Genomic DNA, 10,000 nt, shown 5'->3' on the forward strand with positions numbered 1-10,000 from the left:
AAAAATCAATTTAATATATAGTCCCCGGGTAGGGGACATATCAGATATTAAACTGATAAGAACAGATACTACACTTGATCTTAGCCAAAAGGCCGAGAAGCGATACTGTAATATTGTCAGATACAGGTGACCCAGGTGCCACCCTGACCTTTACTTTGATGGTCCACAGAATCCAGTAACGACCCGGAATGCGTCTGGGTTAAGGAATTATGTGGCTCCGGGATGGCGGCCAGCGACCGTTTAACATTTTAACTATCACGTCAGTCAGTCAGTCAGTCAGACAGACAGACAGACAGACAGACAGACAGACAGACAGACAGACAGACAGACAGACAGACAGACAGACAGACAGACAGACAGACAGACAGACAGACAGACAGACAGACAGACAGACAGACAGACAGACAGACAGACAGACAAGCAAACGATGCTGTAATATGGTCAGATACAGGTGACCCAAGTGCCACCCTGACCTTTACTTTGATGGTCCACAGAATCCAGTAACCACACAGAATGCGTTTGGGTTAAGGTATTCTGTGGCTCCGGGATGGCGGCCAGCGACCGTTTAACATTTTAACTATGACGTCAGTCAGACAGACAGACAGACAGACAGACAGACAGACAGACAGACAGACAGACAGACAGACAGACAGACAGACAGACAGACAGACAGACAGACAGACAGACAGACAGACAGACAGACAGACAGACAGACAGACAGACAGACAGACAGACAGACAGACAGACAGGACAGGACAGGACAGGACAGGACAGGACAGGACAGGACAGGACAGGACAGGAAGCATATCCCAAAGGCAACGGCCGCAGGTCGGCAAAATGTGGACGTTACAAACACAGCCTTCCTGTCTGCCTGAGAGCAGCTATTATACAACACCAGTATATTGTTGATCACGATATAATGCTCTTGCCAGATTACATTCAAATGACTTATTATTCATAACAATTAAGGTTCAAAAAATGCAAGAATCTAATATTTCTTATACAGTGCCATCTAGCCTACCAAGTACACTCACTTTTTACTCAAGCGTAAACATTTTTCAAAGCGTTGACAGATCATCGCATGATCACATGCTTGTGATCGCACCGCATTATTTTTGAACAACATTGGGGAGATGCACCGTTCCTGGAGCTACTGCAATACCAGGTCGATGCGTGGAGAGGATGGAGCAAGCTCCTGTTCCATCTCCCTGTTCCAAAAATCAATTTAATATATAGTCCCCGGGTAGGGGACATATCAGATATTAAACTGATAAGAACAGATACTACACTTGATCTTAGCCAAAAGGCCGAGAAGCGATACTGTAATATTGTCAGATACAGGTGACCCAGGTGCCACCCTGACCTTTACTTTGATGGTCCACAGAATCCAGTAACGACCCGGAATGCGTCTGGGTTAAGGAATTATGTGGCTCCGGGATGGCGGCCAGCGACCGTTTAACATTTTAACTATCACGTCAGTCAGTCAGTCAGTCAGACAGACAGACAGACAGACAGACAGACAGACAGACAGACAGACAGACAGACAGACAGACAGACAGACAGACAGACAGACAGACAGACAGACAGACAGACAGACAGACAGACAGACAGACAGACAGACAGACAGACAGACAGACAGACAGACAGAGAGACAGACAAGCAAACGATGCTGTAATATGGTCAGATACAGGTGACCCAAGTGCCACCCTGACCTTTACTTTGATGGTCCACAGAATCCAGTAACCACACGGAATGCGTTTGGGTTAAGGTATTCTGTGGCTCCGGGATGGCGGCCAGCGACCGTTTAACATTTTAACTATGACGTCAGTCAGACAGACAGACAGACAGACAGACAGACAGACAGACAGACAGACAGACAGACAGACAGACAGACAGACAGACAGACAGACAGACAGACAGACAGACAGACAGACAGACAGACAGACAGACAGACAGACAGACAGACAGACAGACAGACAGACAGACAGACAGACAGACAGACAGACAGACAGACAGACAGACAGACAGACAGACAGACAGACAGACAGACAGACAGACAGACAGACAGACAGACAGACAGACAGACAGACAGACAGACAGACAGACAGACAGACAGACAGGACAGGACAGGACAGGACAGGACAGGACAGGACAGGAAGCATATCCCAAAGGCAACGGCCGCAGGTCGGCAAAATGTGGACGTTACAAACACAGCCTTCCTGTCTGCCTGAGAGCAGCTATTATACAACACCAGTATATTGTTGATCACGATATAATGCTCTTGCCAGATTACATTCAAATGACTTATTATTCATAACAATTAAGGTTCAAAAAATGCAAGAATCTAATATTTCTTATACAGTGCCATCTAGCCTACCAAGTACACTCACTTTTTACTCAAGCGTAAACATTTTTCAAAGCGTTGACAGATCATCGCATGATCACATGCTTGTGATCGCACCGCATTATTTTTGAACAACATTGGGGAGATGCACCGTTCCTGGAGCTACTGCAATACCAGGTCGATGCGTGGAGAGGATGGAGCAAGCTCCTGTTCCATCTCCCTGTTCCAAAAATCAATTTAATATATAGTCCCCGGGTAGGGGACATATCAGATATTAAACTGATAAGAACAGATACTACACTTGATCTTAGCCAAAAGGCCGAGAAGCGATACTGTAATATTGTCAGATACAGGTGACCCAGGTGCCACCCTGACCTTTACTTTGATGGTCCACAGAATCCAGTAACGACCCGGAATGCGTCTGGGTTAAGGAATTATGTGGCTCCGGGATGGCGGCCAGCGACCGTTTAACATTTTAACTATCACGTCAGTCAGTCAGTCAGTCAGACAGACAGACAGACAGACAGACAGACAGACAGACAGACAGACAGACAGACAGACAGACAGACAGACAGACAGACAGACAGACAGACAGACAGACAGACAGACAGACAGACAGACAGACAGACAGACAGACAGACAGACAGACAGACAGACAAGCAAACGATGCTGTAATATGGTCAGATACAGGTGACCCAAGTGCCACCCTGACCTTTACTTTGATGGTCCACAGAATCCAGTAACCACACAGAATGCGTTTGGGTTAAGGTATTCTGTGGCTCCGGGATGGCGGCCAGCGACCGTTTAACATTTTAACTATGACGTCAGTCAGACAGACAGACAGACAGACAGACAGACAGACAGACAGACAGACAGACAGACAGACAGACAGACAGACAGACAGACAGACAGACAGACAGACAGACAGACAGACAGACAGACAGACAGACAGACAGACAGACAGACAGACAGACAGACAGACAGACAGACAGACAGGAAGGACAGGACAGGACAGGACAGGACAGGACAGGACAGGAAGCATATCCCAAAGGCAACGGCCGCAGGTCGGCAAAATGTGGACGTTACAAACACAGCCTTCCTGTCTGCCTGAGAGCAGCTATTATACAACACCAGTATATTGTTGATCACGATATAATGCTCTTGCCAGATTACATTCAAATGACTTATTATTCATAACAATTAAGGTTCAAAAAATGCAAGAATCTAATATTTCTTATACAGTGCCATCTAGCCTACCAAGTACACTCACTTTTTACTCAAGCGTAAACATTTTTCAAAGCGTTGACAGATCATCGCATGATCACATGCTTGTGATCGCACCGCATTATTTTTGAACAACATTGGGGAGATGCACCGTTCCTGGAGCTACTGCAATACCAGGTCGATGCGTGGAGAGGATGGAGCAAGCTCCTGTTCCATCTCCCTGTTCCAAAAATCAATTTAATATATAGTCCCCGGGTAGGGGACATATCAGATATTAAACTGATAAGAACAGATACTACACTTGATCTTAGCCAAAAGGCCGAGAAGCGATACTGTAATATTGTCAGATACAGGTGACCCAGGTGCCACCCTGACCTTTACTTTGATGGTCCACAGAATCCAGTAACGACCCGGAATGCGTCTGGGTTAAGGAATTATGTGGCTCCGGGATGGCGGCCAGCGATCGTTTAACATTTTAACTATCACGTCAGTCAGTCAGACAGACAGACAGACAGACAGACAGACAGACAGACAGACAGACAGACAGACAGACAGACAGACAGACAGACAGACAGACAGACAGACAGACAGACAGACAGACAGACAGACAGACAGACAGACAGACAGACAGACAGACAGACAGACAGACAGACAGACAGACAGACAGACAGACAGACAGACAAGCAAACGATGCTGTAATATGTTCAGATACAGGTGACCCAAGTGCCACCCTGACCTTTACTTTGATGGTCCACAGAATCCAGTAACCACACGGAATGCGTTTGGGTTAAGGTATTCTGTGGCTCCGGGATGGCGGCCAGCGACCGTTTAACATTTTAACTATGACGTCAGTCAGTCAGACAGACAGACAGACAGACAGACAGACAGACAGACAGACAGACAGACAGACAGACAGACAGACAGACAGACAGACAGACAGACAGACAGACAGACAGACAGACAGACAGACAGACAGACAGACAGACAGACAGACAGACAGACAGACAGACAGACAGACAGACAGACAGACAGACAGACAGACAGACAGACAGACAGACAGACAGACAGACAGACAGACAGACAGACAGACAGACAGACAGACAGACAGACAGACAGACAGACAGACAGACAGACAGACAGACAGACAGACAGACAGACAGACAGACAGACAGACAGACAGACAGACAGACAGACAGACAGACAGACAGACAGACAGACAGACAGACAGACAGACAGACAGACAGACAGACAGACAGACAGACAGACAGACAGACAGACAGACAGACAGACAGACAGACAGACAGACAGACAGACAGACAGACAGACAGACAGACAGACAGACAGACAGACAGACAGACAGACAGGACAGGACAGGACAGGACAGGACAGGACAGGACAGGAAGCATATCCCAAAGGCAACGGCCGCAGGTCGGCAAAATGTGGACGTTACAAACACAGCCTTCCTGTCTGCCTGAGAGCAGCTGTTATACAACACCAGTATATTGTTGATCACGATATAATGCTCTTGCCAGATTACATTCAAATGACTTATTATTCATAACAATTAAGGTTCAAAAAATGCAAGAATCTAATATTTCTTATACAGTGCCATCTAGCCTACCAAGTACACTCACTTTTTACTCAAGCGTAAACATTTTTCAAAGCGTTGACAGATCATCGCATGATCACATGCTTGTGATCGCACCGCATTATTTTTGAACAACATTGGGGAGATGCACCGTTCCTGGAGCTACTGCAATACCAGGTCGATGCGTGGAGAGGATGGAGCAAGCTCCTGTTCCATCTCCCTGTTCCAAAAATCAATTTAATATATAGTCCCCGGGTAGGGGACATATCAGATATTAAACTGATAAGAACAGATTTTTGTTTTGAAAACGTTTATTGACACTTAGTTCATTTGTTTCATTTCAGTCACATTTCATTTTTCCATCCACAACTTTTTCATATAAATATTTTTCTGCACAAGACAATAAATATTATTGATCATAAAATCATACAGATAAAAACAGTCATGGGTAAAAAGGGTTTCAGTTCATTGAAAAATAAAAATGTGCCAAAAAATTAAAAGATGTGTCAAGTGTCCATAAAAGTTATAAAAAGAACATTAAAAAAAGTCCAACCAAAGTCCCGTTTGTACAGGAGCGCAGTGAGTCCCTACCAAGGGTAACTCATCCCGCTCTTCCAAACAGTAGGTCTCTCGGGGTGCCTGTCGAGGCGCTCGGCCGAGATCCCCGCCCTGGTGCTCCTTCCCGCCTGCCTCTCCCGGAGAGCCAGGCCGCTGCTGCCGTGTCCTTTTTAGCGTTGTGGGTCCGGCTCCTCCCTCCGAATGGGCACAGAGGCGATTCTTCTTGGTGGCTGTGTCCTTGGGCGGCCGCTGGCCGCCTCGGCTGCCCTGAGTGTTGCGGCAGCCATTTGGATCACAGCCACGGGGGGGATCTGCATGTGCTTTCCTACCAGCAAATTTCGGGAGGTCCACAAGGCGTCCTTCAAGGCGTTGATGGCCAGCCACTGTTTTGTCCAGTCCCTTTTTGGGACGGGCTTTTGGCTGGCCCCGTAGAGCACCAGCTGTGGTGTGAGGACCTCCTTCGCTGGTAGGTACGGGAATTGCGAGGAGCCGGCCATTTCCCACAGGTCCACAGCAGCGCTGCACTCCCAGAGCAGGTGCCTCACCGACTCCGGCGCGCCGCAACCAGGTCGGGGGCAGGTCGACAGCGTCGACATTCCCCGGGAGTGCATGACGGACCTGACTGGGAGGATCTCGTGTGCCACCATCCATGACAGGTCCCGGAGTCTGTTTGGAAGAGCGGGGTGGTTCACGTTGCGCCAAACCGTGGAGGGCTCGCCGAGTGCAAGCCCGCGCACTGGGCTCACTGGTTCCCGCTCCTGTACAACACATAAAAGGGAACGATGGTTAGTTAAAACCTGCACATCTTCCTGCTCCAGGCTAAAATGCTTTAAAAAGGTCTGGATAAAAACATAGGCCGGTGGCAGGTTAAAAGACACTGGAAATTGAAGACTGATCTTTAAAATTTTGAGACGTCTGAGGTAGGACCCCATCCAGAAACGTGTCATGGCTGCCGTTTTGGGGTTTCTGGATGGGGTCGTTACTATTTTAATGTGTGTGGCTGTGTATTGTGACATTAAAAAGACAGAGAGGTCTGGGACTCCTTTTCCTCCTTTGTCCTTAGGTAGCTTCAAGACCTCTCTCCTCAGGCGCTCCCACTTCGATCCCCACAGAAAGTTAAAAATGGCTCGTTCCAGGGCTAAAATAATTCTCCTTGGGGGAATAAAAACAGAACTGACCAATAAAAGCAAAGGTAAAATCACTGCTTTAATGATTAAAACCTTTCCCTCTATTGTCAGTTCCCTCAGTCCCCAGTACCCTAGCCTCTGTCTAACTTTCCCTAAAATGTCTGGCCAATTCGTTCTCCCTCCCCCCTCCTTGTCAAACCTAACCCCCAGAATTTTTTGGTCGGTCTGGGTCACAGTCAGGGGCAGTCCTGTCCTTTCAGTCGCTGTCCATGGTCCGTAAAATTGGGCTTGGGTCTTGTCTCGGTTTAGTTTGGACCCAGAGGCCCGTCCAAACCAGTCTGTCAAGTCCAGGGTCCGGTTGACTGACGAGAGGTCCGTGCATAAAATGTTTATGTCGTCCATGTACAAAACGCATTTGTTCGTCAGTCCCCCGGACCCTGGCACAAAGACCCCGTGGATTCGTTGGTCCCTTCTCAAGATCTGTGCCAGCGGCTCGATGCAAATCGCATACAGGAGAGGGGATAACGGGCAACCCTGACGGACACCGCAGTTGATTCCTACTGCTTTTGTCAGATGCCCGTTAACCAGGATTTTGCTGCTGATCCCTCTATACAGCAATCCCACCCAAGCTATGAACCTCTCTGGAAGCCCCATTTTTTGCAGTACCTGGAACAGGTACTGGTGCGAGACTCGATCAAAGGCCTTTTCAAAGTCTAGATTTAGGACTATTAGCCGAGTGTTTTCGTCTCTCGCCAGACAAATGGTGTCTCTAATCAGTACGAGGCTGTCGGTGATCTTCCTCCCCGGGATGGCACAGGCTTGATCCGGGTGAATCAAGTCCCCTAAAACCATAGTCAGTCGATTCGCTAAAATTTTGCTAAAAAGTTTACAGTCGAAATTTAAAAGCGTGATAGGTCTCCAGTTTTTTAGGTCAGTCTTGTCTTTACTCTTGTAGAGTAGAGTCACTATCCCTATCTTAAAACTGTCTGGCAGTCGGTCTAGCTTCTCAAATTCCATAAAAACGGTTAGTAAGTCAGGTGCTAAAATGTCCCAAAAGGTCAAATAAAACTCGAAGGGAAGTCCGTCCTGTCCTGGGGACTTCCCTCTGTTAAAACTTTTAAAACACTGGTTGAGTTCCTTGACACTAAAATTTTGGGATAAAAACACATTTTCATTCACCTGACATTCGATGGAATTTAAAACTTCGTTTAGGGTGTCATTAAAAACAGGTTTCTCTTTATACAGTTCAGAGTAAAAACATTCTATATCATCTTTTATTTCCTCTGTTCTTTGTGAAGTGCGTCCGTCGTCATTTTTTAGTTTTAAAATAGTCCCTCCTTTATTTAAAATCTTTCTAAAAAAATAACGTGTGCACTTTTCACCTTCTTCTGTTTCCTTTTCCCTGCTTCTTAAAATAAACCCTTTACTCTTTGTTTCTGCCAGTAGCGACATTTCTCCTTTAATACTTTTGATTTCATTATTAAAATCAATTCCCTGTTGTGTTAAAATGAAGTAGCGCTGTAGTCTCTTTTGCAGTCCCATCATGCGTCTGTTTTCCCTAACTTTCTTTCTCTTACCTGCCTGCCTAAAGAAAGTCTGGGTCCTTTCCTTCACCATTTCCCACCAGTGCGCACGTGTAGTGTAGAAGTCTTGGAGGGTCTGCCACTCTTTGTACTGCTCCCGGAACTGACTAACTAACTCCCTATCTTCTAAAAGGGAGCAGTTGAGTTTCCACAGACCTCTCCCTACCGTCACACCTGAAGGGAGTGACAGTGTGCAGGACAGTATGAGGTGATCCGAGAAAAAGACAGGGGTTAATCTAGCATCGGTCGGCACCCAATTCCGTATAAAGATATAATCTATGCGAGAGGCTTTGGTGCCGTCACCACTGAACCAGGTGAAGCCCTCCTCTCTGGGATGCATGGCTTTAAAGCAGTCAGTGAGTCTAAAATCCCTGCATAAGCCCTGTAATAAAACCGATGTTTTATCTAATTTAAAATCTTCCCCTATCCTTTTCCTGTCTTCTTTATTTAAAACACAGTTAAAATCACCTCCTACAACTAATGGTGCCCTGCCTAGCATGTGGGACTGCAGGTCTTCTAAAAAGTCATACCTGTCATTTTTTTCATTAAAACCATATACATTTAAAAGGTTAAAATCGTGCCCCATAAAAGTCAGGTGTGCTAAAAGTGCCCTACCCTCTTTCACCACGGTGCTGCCCTTCACCAGAACCTGAGGGTTTTTAATTAAAATGGCCACTCCGTCATTCTTGTTATGGTTGGATCCACTCCAGATCGACGTTTGTGGCCAGGTCTCCTCCCACTGTGTATATTTTTTTAAAAAAGGTAGGCCACATTCTTGAAGTAAAAACACATCTGACTTAAAAGTGTTAAGAAATGATAAAACACTCTGGGCTCTAACTCGCGACTTCACACTTCTCACATTGATAGTTGAAAAGGTGAGAGTCATGAGTATGTTTTAAAACCAGGTACGACAGTTTAAAAGACTATAAATAATTAAAAGACTACATTTAACACAGGTTTCCTTCTCGTGATGTGAAAGAATCTCATTTCACTATCTCCACACAGTCTGGAGGTGATTCCCGAGATTCTGACCTCCGGAAGCCAATATTCGCTCGTCTCTCCAACGGAGTTGATTGTAGCGCTATATTTAAAAAGGAGCACTGGTTGGGTGAACCGGGAGGGGAGGCTTTGTACCGCTCCTCAGGAGGGCTCTGAGAGTCGGACTCAGCTCTCCCCCTCTTCTCTGAGGCTTCTTCAGCCTCAGAGCTGGACAGTTCGGACGCAGTCCTCTTGTTGCTGGGCTGGGTGTCGGGGAGGGGGTTGTCGCTGGACTCGTCTTCCCCCACTGTAATGAGACTCCCTGTGGAGTCCTCATCAGGGGAATCAAGTCCAGCTGCGCCCAAGTCCTGGCTCCGCCCACCTGCTTCTTCAGGTCCCTCTGCGGGGCGGAGCTCAGGCTCCTCCCCTTTTCCCGCCTCACCGGGCTGTTCTCCTCCAACCATGGTTGTTGGCGGGGGGTTTGGAACTCCCAGCCCCGCCTCTTCAATTAGCGCATTTGCTGCACCTGGGCAGCCATTTCCTACTTGATTGGCTTCAGTCTCCTGTGTTTTCTTAGCTTTAAGTTTGTTAGCAAATG

The 10,000-nt window shown here is 46.9% G+C and overlaps 4 non-coding genes and 1 pseudogene across 4 annotated transcripts in view; all 5 read right to left on the minus strand.

The window, feature by feature from the left end:
• LOC137604290 (U2 spliceosomal RNA) overlaps positions 1-104 on the minus strand; it is a 191-nt gene extending 87 nt beyond the window's left edge. Inside the window, exon 1 of the small nuclear RNA XR_011037404.1 lies at positions 1-104. This exon is cut by the window's left edge and continues 87 nt beyond it. This is a non-coding gene — a small nuclear RNA (U2 spliceosomal RNA).
• A 1,024-nt stretch (positions 105-1,128) lies between these two features.
• On the minus strand, positions 1,129-1,319 carry LOC137604292 (U2 spliceosomal RNA). Its single transcript, XR_011037406.1, has one exon. It is a non-coding gene; the product is annotated as a U2 spliceosomal RNA (small nuclear RNA).
• Positions 1,320-2,484: 1,165 nt separating this feature from the next.
• Positions 2,485-2,675, minus strand: LOC137604293 (U2 spliceosomal RNA). Its single transcript, XR_011037407.1, has one exon. It is a non-coding gene; the product is annotated as a U2 spliceosomal RNA (small nuclear RNA).
• A 1,033-nt stretch (positions 2,676-3,708) lies between these two features.
• On the minus strand, positions 3,709-3,899 carry LOC137604294 (U2 spliceosomal RNA). The gene has a single exon (XR_011037408.1). It is a non-coding gene; the product is annotated as a U2 spliceosomal RNA (small nuclear RNA).
• Positions 3,900-5,296: 1,397 nt separating this feature from the next.
• LOC137604490 (U2 spliceosomal RNA) lies at positions 5,297-5,469 on the minus strand (annotated as a pseudogene).
• Positions 5,470-10,000: the final 4,531 nt, after the last annotated feature.

Source organism: Antennarius striatus, chromosome 11, assembly GCF_040054535.1.
Source record: "Antennarius striatus isolate MH-2024 chromosome 11, ASM4005453v1, whole genome shotgun sequence".
NCBI lineage: Eukaryota > Metazoa > Chordata > Actinopteri > Lophiiformes > Antennariidae > Antennarius > Antennarius striatus.